Source organism: Camelus dromedarius, chromosome 21 (assembly GCF_036321535.1).
Source record: "Camelus dromedarius isolate mCamDro1 chromosome 21, mCamDro1.pat, whole genome shotgun sequence".
Lineage (NCBI taxonomy): Eukaryota > Metazoa > Chordata > Mammalia > Artiodactyla > Camelidae > Camelus > Camelus dromedarius.
The window spans coordinates 4,876,444-4,891,442 of NC_087456.1; the positions used below are offsets into that span (position 1 = coordinate 4,876,444).

The 14,999-nt window shown below is 49.9% G+C and overlaps 1 long non-coding RNA gene across 1 annotated transcript; it reads right to left on the minus strand.

The window, feature by feature from the left end:
• Positions 1 to 3,053: 3,053 nt before the first annotated feature.
• LOC105102007 (uncharacterized) lies at positions 3,054 to 14,752 on the minus strand. The gene is made up of 4 exons (XR_010377069.1): positions 14,489 to 14,752; positions 12,469 to 12,555; positions 11,194 to 11,366; positions 3,054 to 3,772 (listed from the first exon to the last, which is right to left on the minus strand). It is a non-coding gene; the product is annotated as an uncharacterized LOC105102007 (long non-coding RNA).
• Positions 14,753 to 14,999: the final 247 nt, after the last annotated feature.

A 14,999-nucleotide genomic window follows, 5' to 3' on the forward strand; every position in this document is an offset into this window, starting at 1 on the left:
GGGAAATTGTGAATGGGAAGGATATGGAAAACCCTAGAACTGTACCTGGCGCCCAGGAAGCACCGTGTGAAGGTTGGCTCATTCTACCGTGTGTTGACTGTTCTAAGCGCCACGGGGATGGGAGAGGTGACTGAGGCATGATCACTGCTCTCAAAGAGTTCCTAGTTGGTGCATCCACGTAACACGGATACAAAGAAAGGCCCAACAACTGTGGCTAAGCCACCCATGTGGTGTGTACCTCAGAGTCCCCTGGGGGCTTCTCTTCATCACGATTTTGGTTCACTGGGGAGGAAGCAGGGCTGGAGCATCTGCATGTTATTAAAAGATGCACAGGGGATTCTGAGGCACACCCAGGGTGCAAGAGGCTGCCCTACAGTATGATGGATGCCATATGGAGGTGGGACGCTAGGGAAGGGCTGATCAGCTCTGCCCGAGTCAGGCAGGGGAGGCTTCCTGGAGGAGGTGATACTGTTGTCAAAAAATTAGCCTCTGCACTAGCCAAACAGAGAGTCAGAGGCAGAATTTTGGGAGGATAGAAAAGAACAGCTTTATTGCCTTGCCAGGCGAGGGGAGCCATGGCAGCCTCATGCCCTAGAGGCAGTGAGCCCCTCTTGGGGTTGGGGGTCTTGAGATTTTATAGAAAAGCTGGATGGAACAGAAAAGGTGGTAACAATCAGGGCACTTTACAGGCTGTTACAGTCTCTTCATCTCGATAAGAACGTGCTGCTGTTACGGAGGAATGTAGGAGGATCTGCCCGTTTTCTTGATGTTCAGTCTCAAGACGTCTAGCGTAAAAGGATAAGTTCTTCTAAGAAAAGAGTGCACAGGGCGGGAAGCGTGCTAGTCGTGAGATCAGTTTAGCTGCAAGTACAGGCCTGAACCACTCAAGAACTGTTTTGCTAGTTTCTCTCGTACTGCCCGAAGGCTGCAGGCAAAGAGGGCGGGCGATACCCTTCAGCAGGAGACTGGCACACATCACATTTACGGCATTTTCCAGGGACGGCAAGAGGCAGTCACTGCCCAGGAGCACAGCTTGAGGAGCTGTGGGGCTTGGGGGTCAGAGAGGGACTGTTAACAGATGAAGCCAGTGAAACAGACAGAGCCTTGACTCTGTAGCTCAGGGGTCATTTTGCTCTTCAGTCAGGAGCAAAAAAAAATCTCCCATCTCTTTCTGCAGGAAGGAAAGGTAACCGAGCAGGACCCTGGTTCAGACCCCTCCCCCTGTCCTCCGCTGCAGCTCCTCTCTGAAGTTCTCAGATAACAGCATCTCGTGTATATTTCCTGAGTTTTTCAGAGGCTTTAAAGCCACCACCAAAGGGAGGAAATTAACTACTTGATGATTGAGGGCACTATGCCCCCAGACCTTCTGGCGCCTGAGGGTTGATGGTGTTGTCCGCCTTGTTCCCTCCACATTAACCGATCAGAGGACTGTGCACCAGCTGATCAGGTGCCCTGTGACCCACCTCCCTCCTCTTACCTGGACTTTCAATAGGCTTCACTGAAATCCTTCAGGGAGTTCAGGTTTTCTTAGGCATGAGCCACCCCATCCTCCTTGCTCAACCATGCGATAAACCTTTCTCTACTCCAAACTTCAGTGTTTCAGTTTGTTTGGCCTCGTGGTGTGGCGGGCACACGAACTTGTGTTTGGTAACAAAAATACATAAACACCCAAAATCTTGCATAAAATTTCAGGAGGTTCATGGACATCCCCCGCCCCGCTGCCAAGTCCATCCATTGTCATGCACCGACTGAAGACCACTGGTGGATGTGACACAGCAGAATATGGGATACAAAGGAGACTGAGGGAACTTGCACTGTCCTTCGGGAGCTCAGGGACACTCCCTTATTCTCTGGAAGAGTTTCTGAGCAATGTCTCATTCCAGTCGGGTCCACCCAGCACCCTGCTTCGCTGCTTCAGTTTTGTCGCGAAGCACCGCGCCGGCAGAAGCAGACCTCAGCGTCCTCCTGCCCGCCCCCACCGCCCCTGCACTGGCACTCTTGAACATACCTATATACAAAGCCCTGCCAAAGGATGCAATTTAAAACAAGTTTAGCTGCAGATTTGACAGAGTCTCCTTTTAAAGAATAAAATGACTCAAACTGGGAACTGTCATAGAAAATATGGGTCAGCATATTAAAGGGCTGTGAGTCTTTAGGCGGGGTAGGAAGACCTTCACAACTATTAACTTCTGTCCCCACTTCCTTCTCCTCTTTGCCCTCCTCCTCTCCAAAGCCAGATCTTTCTTGCTTCATTGCCTCGGGTAAGGTTGTATCATCAGAGCAAAACTCACCCTCTGCCCAGCTTTGTCCCCTTGACTAGAGAAAGCAAGTTAGATAAAAGACTAGGGCAAGAAATATAAGATTCCCCTTATCCTGCCCAGGGTGACACTTCCTAAAATTCAGGTGTATGGGGTTGGGGGAAGGGGACAAAAGAGCAGAGAAACTGATGAGTTTTGGAGAAGCTGGCCATGCACCTATTTCTTCACTCAGTGACCGGGCTGAGCCCCAGAGAGGGGACAATGCCAGGGAGATAAGAAAGATCCAAGAACAGGGGGTTTGGGCTTCATAGACTGGGTCAGTCGCTTCATGGAATGTCTGGACAGATAAAGGACTAAAGAATCTGCTGTTTGTTCCAGCACGTGGCTGGAGCTCCAGAATCATTGCAAAGTGGCAGAGAATAGAAGGGGGAACCATCAGCCTGAAAGGACCAGGGGGTAGACCAAAGGGCATCTATCTATTTGAGATCTGAGAGTCCCACCCACCAAGACCAGGTAGGGCGGCCAAGGTCTCGGAGGAGGCTTCTGCAAACAGGCCACGTGGAGAATCGGATCCAGGCACATTAGACACCACCCTGGGGAAAGGGGCTGGCTCTTGATTCTGCCAGCCCAACTGAATAAAAATTCAAAATAGAAATGAAAGAAAAAAGAGTCACACATCTCTTGTACACATGAGTTTGTGAATAACGATTTATACAATTTAAATCATATTTATGAGTATGATTTCACAAGTTGCCTTTTTAAAAAACTAGGGCTTTTGAGAAAATATAAGACAGGTGGTCCTTGTACTACAAATCTAAATCTTTAGGTACCTTTTAGAAGAAGAAGAAAAAATTATTCCAACCCCAATTTCTTAAAAAAAAAAAAATCAAACCAGAGAAAGAGGATCATTGTAGTGTTAGCAGTAATTTTCCAAACATTCCACTGAAAAAAAAAAAAAAAAAAACAAACCCAAACAAAACTCTTGAGTCTAGTCATTCATTCATCTCAGGCAAATATGGAAAATCTAGAAATCTGAGCGATGAGAAGTGAAGTTACCAGAACAGGGGCTGAGGACGGAAAATGTTTTGCAATTTCATGGCCGTGGCTCCTCCGCTGGTGTAATGGGTCATGAACACAGTGTGTTTGGTGCTGCTGCTATGGGGAGCCCAGAGGAGGCTCCAGACGCAGGCTCCTCTGACCTTTATGCATCTAACGCCCCAGCAGCCGTGATGTCTGAAGTAGCCGTCTCACCCGCTCCTCTGAAGGGCGTCCTGGTGAGTCCGGGACCCATCCCTCCTCTAACAATTTGTGAGGTGGAGCTATGGAGTCTCCTGTCTTCAGTGGCTTCCCACTGTGGTGAGCTGCAACCATGGACCTGGACGACGTCCTTGCTGAGGAAGAGGGCCCCTCTGACTCCTTCTTCTCTGTCTTGACATCTCGGGTGGGAGAACCGTGCTTAAGCTGGCTGCATGGCAAGGATTTACATTCAATGTAGGGGAGCATTTCCACATCATCTGGACCAAAAAACACAAAAAGGGAAACAGGATTTACCTACCTGATGGGTACTGGGAGTCAGGTCAGATTGCCTGCAAGCACGGGTGACTCACTCAGTTAACGCCATCATTCAGCTTTGCATTTTTTCAAGTCTCTTCCACTTTCAAATTCACCCACAGATGCGGACATACACACGGGCATATATTTTTATTCTCCCAAACCTCTAAATGATGCTCAGTCTTCCAAAGCCAGCTTTTCTTTCTAAGCCCCGCCTTGAAGAAGTTTTTCCTGCCCTGTGAAATAGCAGACTGAGGCTGGAAGGTCTGTCACCAGAGGAGAGAAACGGACAGAGCAGGGAGGATGGCAGCCTAGCCCAGGTCCCAGGGTCTCTCGTCAAATTCAGGAATATTTCCGAACTCACCAGCCCGCCCCCTGTGACCTTACCCACGGTGGGAATGGAGAACGAGAGATGCCTTGGGTCAAGGCCATTCATGCCTGTCTCCCCGTCTCCCCAGGTCCTTGTCCTCCAGGTAAAGAAGCAGGGAGGAAGTCAGTTGTGTGATGACTTATTCAGAGCTAAGCAAGCAAAGCGAGTCTGAATAACAGTGCCTGCGATATGCCACCCCTTGATGTCGTCTGACTTATTTCATTCTCCAAACAGCCCTGTGAGGTAGGGGCAATCATTTACTCTCCAGAAAAGAAAGCCAAGGCTTCACAGAAGCTGAGTAACTCAGCTGTTAAGGGGCAAGTTGGAATGTAAGCCCAGGCCCCTCTGGCTCGAGAGCCCGCCATCTTTCTCTTTCTTCTTCTTCTTTTTTTTTTAATTGACATACAGTCAGTTTACAATGTTGTGTCAATTTCTGGTGTGCAGCACAACGCTTCAGTCACACGTGAACATACTTATATTCATTTTCATATTCTTTTTTCACCATAAGCTACTACAAGATATTGAATATAGTTCCTTGTGCTATACAGTATAAACTTGTTATCTATTTTATATATACCAGTCAGTATCTGCAAATCTCGAACTCCCAGTTTATCCCTTCCCAGCCCCCTCACCCCGGCAACCACCAGTCTGTATTCTATGTCTGTGAGTCTGTTTCTGTTTTGTATATAACTTCATTTGTCTTTTTTTTTTCTTTTTACATTCCACATATAAGTGACATCATATGGTATTTTTCTCTTTCTGGCTTACTTCACTTAGAATGACATGCTCCAGAAGCATCCATGTTGCTGTAAATGGCATTATGTTGTCAGTTTTTATGGCTGAGTAGTATTCCATTGTATAAATATACCACAGCTTCTTTATCCAGTCATCTGTTGATGGACATTTAGGTTGCTTCCATCTCTTGGCTATTGTATATAATGCTGCTAAGAACATTGGGGTGCAGGTGTCATTTTGAATTAAGGTTCCCGCTGGATATATGCCCAGGAGTGGGATTGCTGGGTCATATGGTAAGCCTATTTTTAATCTTTTGAGGAATCTCCATACTGTTTTCCACAGTGGCTGCACTAAACTACATTCCCACCAACAGTGTAAGAGGGTTCCCTTTTCTCCACACCCCCTCCAGCATTTATTGTTTGTGGACTTTTGAATGATAAGCCCACCATCTAACACTTAGATGCTACCATTCCCTAAAGAGAATGCAGAGAGGCAAAACTTACCTAAAACTGGGAAATCGCCAGACTAGCACATGGAAAGAAGGGAGGTAGAAAATCTATTTTTAAACTATAGGTGGCATCTTTTGGGAAAGGTTGAAAATTTCATTGTTGAAAGTGGTGATGGCTGTTCCTCCCTTTGACAAATACGGACATGGAGGTCATGGCTGGAAAAAGCTTGTGGAAAAGGGAAGTTGGAGTAAATGAGCTGGAAGGTTTGGAATGCACCAACACTTCCTCTAAGTAAAGGCGGGAGCTTGTTCCCCTCCCCCTTGTCCCAGCCCAGCTCCAATTCTAAACTCTCTAATTCCCAGATCTTCTGTTGAAGCATACTTCCCTCCCTGTTCAACCCCACCAAACTCCAGACCTAACCCACTGGCCTCCAGGGAAATGGCAGGGTGGGGCCGAGGCCAGGATGACAGCTCCAAGGGCAACTGTCAGTGCTGCCCTGTCTCCAGAAGCCAGTAGAAGGAATGATACACAGAGGAAGAGAGCTGAGTTGTTACCTGGGGGGAAAGCTGGACTCTCTGTCCAGTTCATCAGTGGCCACTTCTCCGAAGATTTGACTCTGGGACCTCCCTGAAAAATCTGAAAGGGCTGAAGGGGGGTGGGCGTAGGGGGGGCAGTAACTCACTAGGGGGCAGACACTTTGGTAAAATTTCGGTAAAAATTGAGGAAGAGTAACTAGCAGCCTAGCAGGAGGCCTGGCTTGAAACAGGGGCTGCTGACTGGGCTCCTCAAAGAGTGATTTGAGACCTAGGAGGAAGCTAGTTTTCTTGTTAGAAACCTTGAAAGTTCCAGAGCATCACTTCTGCCACATTCTGTGGGTCTAGCAAGCCTTGAAGGGCAACCCAGATCACAAAAGGAGGAGCGGCCAAGATTTGTGACCATCTGTAATCTACCACACATCCCCATTTGCCAGAAAGAGTAAGTGAGTCTCACAGTGGCACCTGACTGCTTCCAGGGCATACAGTTGTTGGACCCCGTGCTAGATTCCTATTGCCACTATGACAACTCACCCCAAGCATCGTGATTGCAGCCAGCAAATTTCTTCTCTTATAGTTCCGGAGGCCAGAAGACTGAAGGGTGTCTTACAGGTGAAAATTAAGGTTTCAGCAGAATGGTGTTTCTTCTGGAGGCTCCAGGGGAGAATTTGTTCCCTTGCCTTTGTGGCTTTTAGAGGCCGCCTGCAGCCCTCGGCTGCGGGCCCGTCCTCCACACTGGAGTACACACTCCAGCCTCTGCTGTCGCCGCGCCTCCTCTCTGGCTCTGACCCTCTTGCCTCCCTCTCATAAGCATGTTTGTCATTAAATCGGGCCCACCCAGCTCATGTTGGATAATCTCTCCACCGCAAGATCCTTAAGTTAATCCCATCGGCAAGGTCCCTTTTGCCACATAAGGTAACATATTCAGTTTCCGAGGATCAGGACGCGGACATGGGAGCTCATGATTCTGTCTGCTACGTCCAGATAGTGAGCCTGACCTGGCGCGCAGGGGCCCAGCTCATAAGGTGTTTCCTGCGCCAGTAGGAAGAGCGGGCTATGTTGGTTACTTACTGACTCAAAAATGCAGCATAACTGACCGACCCCCAAACTTGGGCCTTCAAACCATAAGCATTTGTTCGGCTCACAAGCCTGCGGGGAGCTGGGGGGGAGGGGTCTCATCTTCCCTGGCCTTGCTCACATAGCTGTGGGTCAGCCCTCCTCGGCTGGGACTGTCCGCCCATCTCACATCCCTCATGCGCTAGCCCAGGCTTTCTTTCACGGCAAGGGCAGAAGGACAGGAGCCCCAGGAGAAATGTGGCAGTGCTTTTTGAAGCTTCTGCTGGACTCACGTCTACTAACAAGCTGCTGGTCAAGGCAAGTTGTGTGGTTGGGGCCGGGATCAGTGTAGGGAGGACACCTAAGATTTCACAGCAAAAGATGTGGATACAGAGAGAGGCGAAGAATTAGGACTCTGAATTAATTTTCTACCACCCCCTGTGACATGGTTGTTTCAGTTCCAGGTACCAGTGAATACAAAGTCCACCAATGAGCATTCGTTATGGACTCGCAAGGGCCAGAGACATGGAAACCCTCTGTGTTCTCCCAAGGTGGCCGCACCGATATGTTGATATGTTTATCCCATCCCACGAGCTCTTATCAAGTGACTGGAACTCCTCCCAGTGAGAGCCGGGGTTTATGCTTCCTTCTCCTGGAATTAGCAGTAGCTTGGGACTGCCCTGAACAATGAGCACAGGAGAAGTGATGCCATGTGACTTCCAAAGATGAGGTCACAAAAAGATTCAGCTTCTGCTTGGCTCACTCTGTCTCAAGATGGGCACCTTTGGAACCCAGTAACCATGTTGTAAGGAAGCCCAGGCCACACAGAGAGGTCCCCTCGAACAGGAACCAAGGCCTTCCCCCAACAGCCAGCACCGATTCACCAACCATGTGATAGACAACTTCAAAAGTGGCTCCTCCGGACCCAGTCACACCTTTAGAAACTGCAGCCTTGGCCGACATTTTGACCAAAACTTCATGAGAGCTGAGTCAGACCTACCCAGCCAAGCCACTCTCAGAGTCCTGATCCATAGAAACAATGAAAGATAATAAAGGATTATTGTTGTTTTAAGTCACTAATACTTGGGATGATTTGTTATGCAGCATTAGCTAACTCTTGCAGCAGACTGGCTCTTGAGGCTTAGGACAGAATGAGAATAAACATAGTCTGGGTCTCCAGGTGACCAAGCAGACACTGATGGAATCAGCAGTGATATGTGTCTGAGTCTATTTGGGCTTAGATATGGTGGCTTATAAACAGCAGGAATTTATTTCTCATCATTCTGGAGGCTGGAAAGTCCAACATCAAGTTACTAGCAGTTTGGCATCTGGTAAAAGCTCACTTCCTGACTCATAGACAGCTGTCCTCTCACTGTGAACTCGCACGGCAGGAGGAGCAAGGGAGCCCTCTGGGGTCTCTTTTATGGGAACACTAATCTATTCACTAGACCTAGTCACCTCCCAGACGCTCCCCTGCTCCAAATACCATCACACTGGCAGTTAGGATTTCAGCATATGATTTTGGTGGTGGTGGGGTGGAGGGGAGAACAAAAACTTTCAGTCTATAGCAATACAGAAAGTGTTTCATACAGTCAGGATGTATTAGGGTTGCCAAGAGGAAGGGTGGGTTAGAGATACGGTGACCATATTTTCCCAGTTCAAAATTGGGGCGATTAACTAATGGTAGCGCACTGCAGCTTGGAATTGGAAAAAAATATTTAGACCAGGGCTGACCAGAGCAGTCAGGCTGGTATGGGCACTTGGTGCAGAAGCTGTCCTGCCAGCTGGGGCTCGGTGTGATTTGTAATGCCCATCTGTAGTGATGAGACAGGAAGGAATGGGGCAGGGTGCAGCCAGTCAAGAAATAACACAGCAATTAACACCAGGGTGGTGGAAAATTCAACTTCCAACAGGACTTGAGGCCCAAGATGACAGGAGATTTGACTTCCAGTAGACCTTTAGCTTCATTATACCCTCATTGTAATATACGAGCATGCTAGATGGCTCCCACGGGCACCATGACAGTTCTGAGGCTGACCATAAAAGTGGGCGGTGGCCCAGTTTCTGGGAATCCCAGCTCTTCCCCAGAGTAGTTGGAACAATCCTACTGCTTGTTAGCATATGAAGTTACCGAGCCCATAAAAACTAACCCCCCCCCTCCACACACCTTGTAGCCCCTCTCCTTCCTAAGTGAGACTGACGGCACTCTGTCTGCGGAGTGTGTATCAATTGAACACCCAACCCCCACACCTCGTGGCCTTTCTCTTGCCTTGTGAAACAGCCTGCACTCTGCCTATGGAGTATGTATCTCTCTGAATAAACCTACATTTACTCAACTGTGATTAGCTCTTGAATTCTTCCTGCAGCAAGCCAAAGACCTGCACTCGGCGGGGTGTGTCCTAGGGACTCAACCGAGACCTGGGACACGGCCATCCTCTCGCCTCACATTCATTTTCCTGTATCAGTGACAGCTACTGTGATGGGGGAAAGTGACAACCGCATGAGTGTTTTCAGCCTTTGCCCTCTCCCCTGCCTGAGAGAGGACTTTACCTGGTCATCTTCCTCCCCTGCCCTCTTCCCAGGGAGGGTCGACAGGATCAGGAGGAAAGTGGAGTGAAGAAGGAGAAGGGGTGTGTGGCTAGAGCTGGAAGGGGGGTTTGGGAGACAGGAGTTTTGGAAAGGAGAGGTCCAGGATCGGATGTGGTATGTCAGAGAAATAAATGGGAGAGGAAAAGCAGGATTTTGAGAAATATTGTTCTGATTGCCTTCATAGTATTTGAGAATGCGTCCAAATAACTTGAGTTATTTTGAAACATTTTTTGGTTGCCAGACTGAGTTTATCTGAAGGCAACCACTGTGAGTATGGACCATGTGGTAGATGGCTCGCGGGGTGCTGTGCTGTGATTTCACATCAGAGAGGAGCGGGGTATGGGGAGTGTGCTTAATCGCAGAGGACATGGTTGGGTCAGCGACTGTGAGGGGAAGAGGCTGGAAGCCAAGGAAATGTTCATTTGTTCCAGGCTTGGAAGTCAGTGTGACTTACGGCTGGAGAATTTGGGCTGCCCCAGGCCAAGCTATGTCCAGATGTATGAAAGGCACCCAAAGGCTCAGATCTGTTTGTGGCATCACTGACCACTCCGGCTGTAACCCCCGGAGCGGCCCTGGGAGAGGAGGGGCTTGGTGGGAGTTTGACTGTCTGTCTTTCAAAACAGAGGGAGCTGGGCTGGAGGGAGAAACAGGAGCTTTGCTGGGCCCCTACTAGGAACTCCGAAGCAAAGACAAGGGGGAAATTTATCCTGAGAGGAAGGGGCTGTATATAGAGCTGCTTCCGTTGCCTGGAATTTCTCAAGGGCTTGTGAGCTCCCCAAGGGCAAGGGCTGGTTCTTATTTGTCCCTCAGACTTAACACCATCGCTGAGTTTGTTACTGCTCCATAAACAGAAGAGGGAGGAAGGGAGGGAAGGAAGGAAAGCTGGTAGGTTCTGTGACCTCCCTTCAAAATTAATTGGCTACAATTAAGACATGATATTTTTTTCACTGAAATCTAATTTCTCCAGGAGGCAGAGTTGGTGTAGAAGACCCTGATATCATGTAGAGCACAGGGAACTATATTCAGTATCTTGTAGTAACCTGTGATGAAAAAGGCTATGATAACGAATATATGTATGTACATGTATGACTGAATTATTATGCTGTACAGCAGAAATTGACACATTGGAACTGACCGGACTTCAGTGAAAAACAAGAGACAAACGAACGAAAACGAAAACAAAACAAATCAAAAAAGACCCTGAAATCAGTCCTAAGTTTCTAGAGTTCTGGAGACCCTTTTGTCTCCTGTGACCCACAGTGCTGCCTCCTCTCACGGTGAAGATGGAGTGACGGGGAAGCCACCTGCAACCCCACAGATCTGCAGGCCAATCCCTGCTCTGCCCCTGTAGCCATGGAAACTCAAGCTAGTGACTTAGATTCCTTACGAAAGTTTCAGTCTCCTGTACAAGAGGTCGGGAACTTGCTGCAACGAGGGTTAAATGGTATGTGTCCAAAAGGCCCCGACACAGCCCTTACACGTGGGCTCGGACGCTCAGTGTCCCTTCCTCGGTGGGTGGACTCAGTCCTGCTCACACTTTCTCTCTTCTAGCTGCCCTCCTGCACGGTCCTTCTCGTCTCTGGCCTCGTTCCCTCCTGACATCTTCCTGTCTTGGTTACTGCTCCCTGGTTCTATTTCCCCGCAGTATTTACCTCGCTCAACTCAGCCTCCTTGGTAGGACTGTGACAGTGTCCCTCCACGAGGCTCAGGCCATGGGAGATGAGGGGCCAGCACAGAGCCCAGAGATGAGCTGTAGAGATAGGGCTGTCCACTCGGTGGCTGCTGGAAGGTTAACACCCATCTCTTTCCAGCAGCTGCACACAGCCTGTTATTAAGGAAAAAAATAAATTAAAAATTTTAAACTGATATGCTTCTCCAGTCCATGGCATTCCAAGGCTCCGTCTGAGCCGCAAGAGAACCCCATCCTTCTCCAGCCTTCCACCTCACCTCTGCACCCCCAGCTTCAATGGCTTCCCAGTCATCAGCCCCCCTGACTCTGCCCTCCATCCTCTGCCTGAGCAGAGGACCAGCTCCAGCGACGGTGAGCTGCAGGTGGGCAGAAGCCTTGGTTTCTGCCGGCGTGACCACTCTCATCTTCCCCAACCTCTGAAGGTGGGGGGCTTATGCAGGGTGCCCCAGCCCCTCTCTGGGCATCTAGACTGACCTCTGAGGAGCCTGCTTTTCCTGTAAGATTGCTGCCCACCAGCAGGTGGTAGGTCTGTGCCTGATTTGGAGGAAGACAACACGGGATGGGGTCAGCCTCTCCTGATGATGAGTATGCCACATTGTCAGGCAAAAACCCCAAGAGCCCAGGTGAGTGCAGAGGTCAGAGTGGACAAAGCACAGGGGCCATGCCCAAGGCTCACCCCCATGCAAGGGCTTCTGGGCCCTCTCCATCAGCGAGACATAAACCCTCAGGAATAGATCAGGGTCTGCTTTCTGTCCACCGTGGGGCACCAGAGCACCACAAGGAGAGCCTAGGGGACGCTGCCAGCGTGGCTCTGTCCAGGGTGAGGAGCCAGTGGCTTGGGGAGGAGCTGCTCCAAGATACCCTGGCAAGCCCTTGTCACATTCCAGAGCACCGAGGACCAAGAAGCCCCAGCCTGGCCAGAGGCATCCAGGCTGAAATCCAGCCCAGGCGCTTCCTCCCCTCTCCCCTACTTCCTCCCCTCTCCCCTACTTCCTCCCTTCTCTCTTCTCTTTCTGCATCTTGGGGCCAAAGGTTCAGCTGGAGCATCCATCTCCCTTCCCTGCAAAGGCTCTGTGCTGCAATGGGGGGAGAGTAGGGAAAGGGGTGGGTGTCGGCCGGGAGAGCTTTTTGCTTTGTTTAAGGTTGTTGGAGAACCAGATCTCTCTAAAATGTGGGCTGAGCACCCCAAGTGCCCAGCGCTGTGCTAGCCACCCCCAGAATACAGAGATGAGGAGACCTGGTTTCTGCCCTAAGCAGCCATGTGCATCGAGGAGGGAGAAGACTGCTCACGGAAGGGTCCTTGACAGCCTCATTGGCTGGGCACCTAGAGGAGATCAAAAGAGGAGATATCACTGAGGCTTCCAAACCATTGTACCCCCTAGGCTGCACGGGACTGGGAGCCATATCTGCTGTTCATTGCCAGTGCTCAGCACAGCACCTGACCCACAAGAGGAGATTACGGCACGTTTGTTGAATTAATGAATAAATGAAATGAGGCAGTCCCAGAAGGCTTCTTGGAGGAAAGGGACTTTGAACAAGGCCTTGGAGGATGGGCAGGATTTGATAGGCCAGGCTAAAGGGAGCTTATGCTTGGCATCTGCAAACCTTGTAAAGAAAAACAAGAGAGGGGACTGGGCACAGAAGGGTTGCTTTGGACCAGGGCAGGAGGAACAGCTCCCCTGTTACTCTCAGGATACAGTGCAAGCCCCTAGCATCACTCACAAGCCCCTTCAAAGCTGGCTTTGCCTTCCAGGCAACTCAAGTCTGTATCCGAGGTCCTTAGAGTAAGACTCGTGCTGTCTCTCCTCCAGGCCCGTAAACATTCTCATCCCCTCTGGCAGGAAGGCCCTCCACCTCTGTTTCTACATCAGTGGCCTCTCCTTCCAGGGTCTTCCCTTCCGCAGTCAGGTTGGTCAGCCGTCCTAAGTGTGTCCACAGCACTCCATGCTTGCCCCACGCCAGCACTTATCACTGTCCAGTGGCCATGTACAAGTTGCCCCAGATTCCCCCAGAGACTGCCAACCACAATCAGAGGCGACTAACTACAACTTCATCAACGTGGGTGCCAACGTCAGAGGCGGCCAGCATCCAAGAAGCCGAAGGCGCAGCTGACAAAACAAAGGTGTGGTCCCAGGCACCCTTGACCTTAGCACCCACAGATCGTTCCTTCTCCTCTCCAAGTGGAAGAGGCCGGGCTGAAATGGGCATGGCTTACCAGGCTTTTCCACAAAGCGTTAGCGATTTCTGATCGCGCTTGGCAAGCATCCTTGGTGGGTGCGGATTTCCCATTAGCCTGTACCTTGGACTTGGAGATCAAGTCTCATTCTTTGTGTCACCGACTAAGTGCCACACCAAGCACATGATAAGCTTAATAAACAATTGTTTATTTATTTGGTTAATTAATTGATCACACCCACTTCGAGAAGTTGTTGTCATAACTCCAGTCTCTGCCCCCAGTCCTGAATGGGCTGCAGGAAGGGGTACCCATGCCTAGAACATATGACCAGCATAGAATATAATACCAGAAGTAGGAAAAAGAAGGCTACTGCAGTAAATGAGAGACAAGTTTCCAAATAAACACTGTATGTCTGGAAGTAGAAAAGGCCTTAGAGAGCACCCAAGAGTGGTCCAAGCTCTTACTTTATGAGATGGGAAATTGAGACCAAGATATGGACATTATTTGTCCAAGTTCACAGGACATGTCTTGCATGTCAGACCCAGACCTTTGGCCTTGGTCTTTGAGGTTCAGCATTCTCTCCACTATGGCAGGCTCTTTTCCTCAACCACCACTGAGTCTCTTCCCACAGCCCTTTGCCAAGAAGTAGCCTGGTGGAAAGATCACAGGCATTTGCCAGACCTGAGTTCAAATCCTGATTCTGCTACTGAATTGCCATTTGGCCTTGTCTAGCACTCAGATGAATCCCTTGTGACAGAGAGATCCAGCCCCCCGCACAGGGGCCAGCGTGTGGCTTCCATGACACAGCGTCAGCAGAGAGCCCACACGGTGGCCCTCAGTCAGTGTCAGCTCTGCCCTTCTTCCTCCCAGCTCTTGCTTCTGTCCTTTCTCTGGCTCGTAGAAAATCATGAAGTCTACTTAGAAAGGCTCCTGGAGGTCCATAGGCCCATTTCCCTGCATGTATTCAGGGCCCATCCCTCCCACGTCTCCAAATCACCCCATCCTCCCTTCAGCATCTAAGGAAATAGCCAAGCCAGCAGACAAAGTTGGGGGGAAACCTTCTGTACGTGTAAGATCTAACCTGATGCTTCTCGCTGCAATTTAGGAGTGAAGCCATCTTCTCTATTTTGTCTTCCAGGAGGATGTCTTCCAGGAGGATTCCACTCCTTCCTTTTTCTGCTCTGCGTCTTTATTTATTCTTCACTGTCTTGCAAGATTTAGCCTCCTTTTCTCCTTCCCCAAGGCTTCAGGAGCCACCTCCACCCATTCTCTTCATCCTCCCCGTCCCTGTGATTCGCCTGTAGATGGCAGCTGATGTCTCCTGCACACACGTCCCACGGGGACCCACCCCACCCCACCAAGACCCAGACATTGTCCCAGCCAAGCTCTTGGGGCCGCCTCTGGCGGAAAGCTTATCTCTGCCGCCCACATGACAGCTCCCGAGGCAGCCAGTCTGGGACAGAGCAGAAACAGAACAACGGAAGTGAGTCTGCAGGCGGGGCCCTGCCAGCTGTCTCACCCTGATGTCTGCTCGGGAACAAGTAAGAATCGAGGTTGCCTTCCTGGCTCCTCAGACAAAATACCAGTGATCC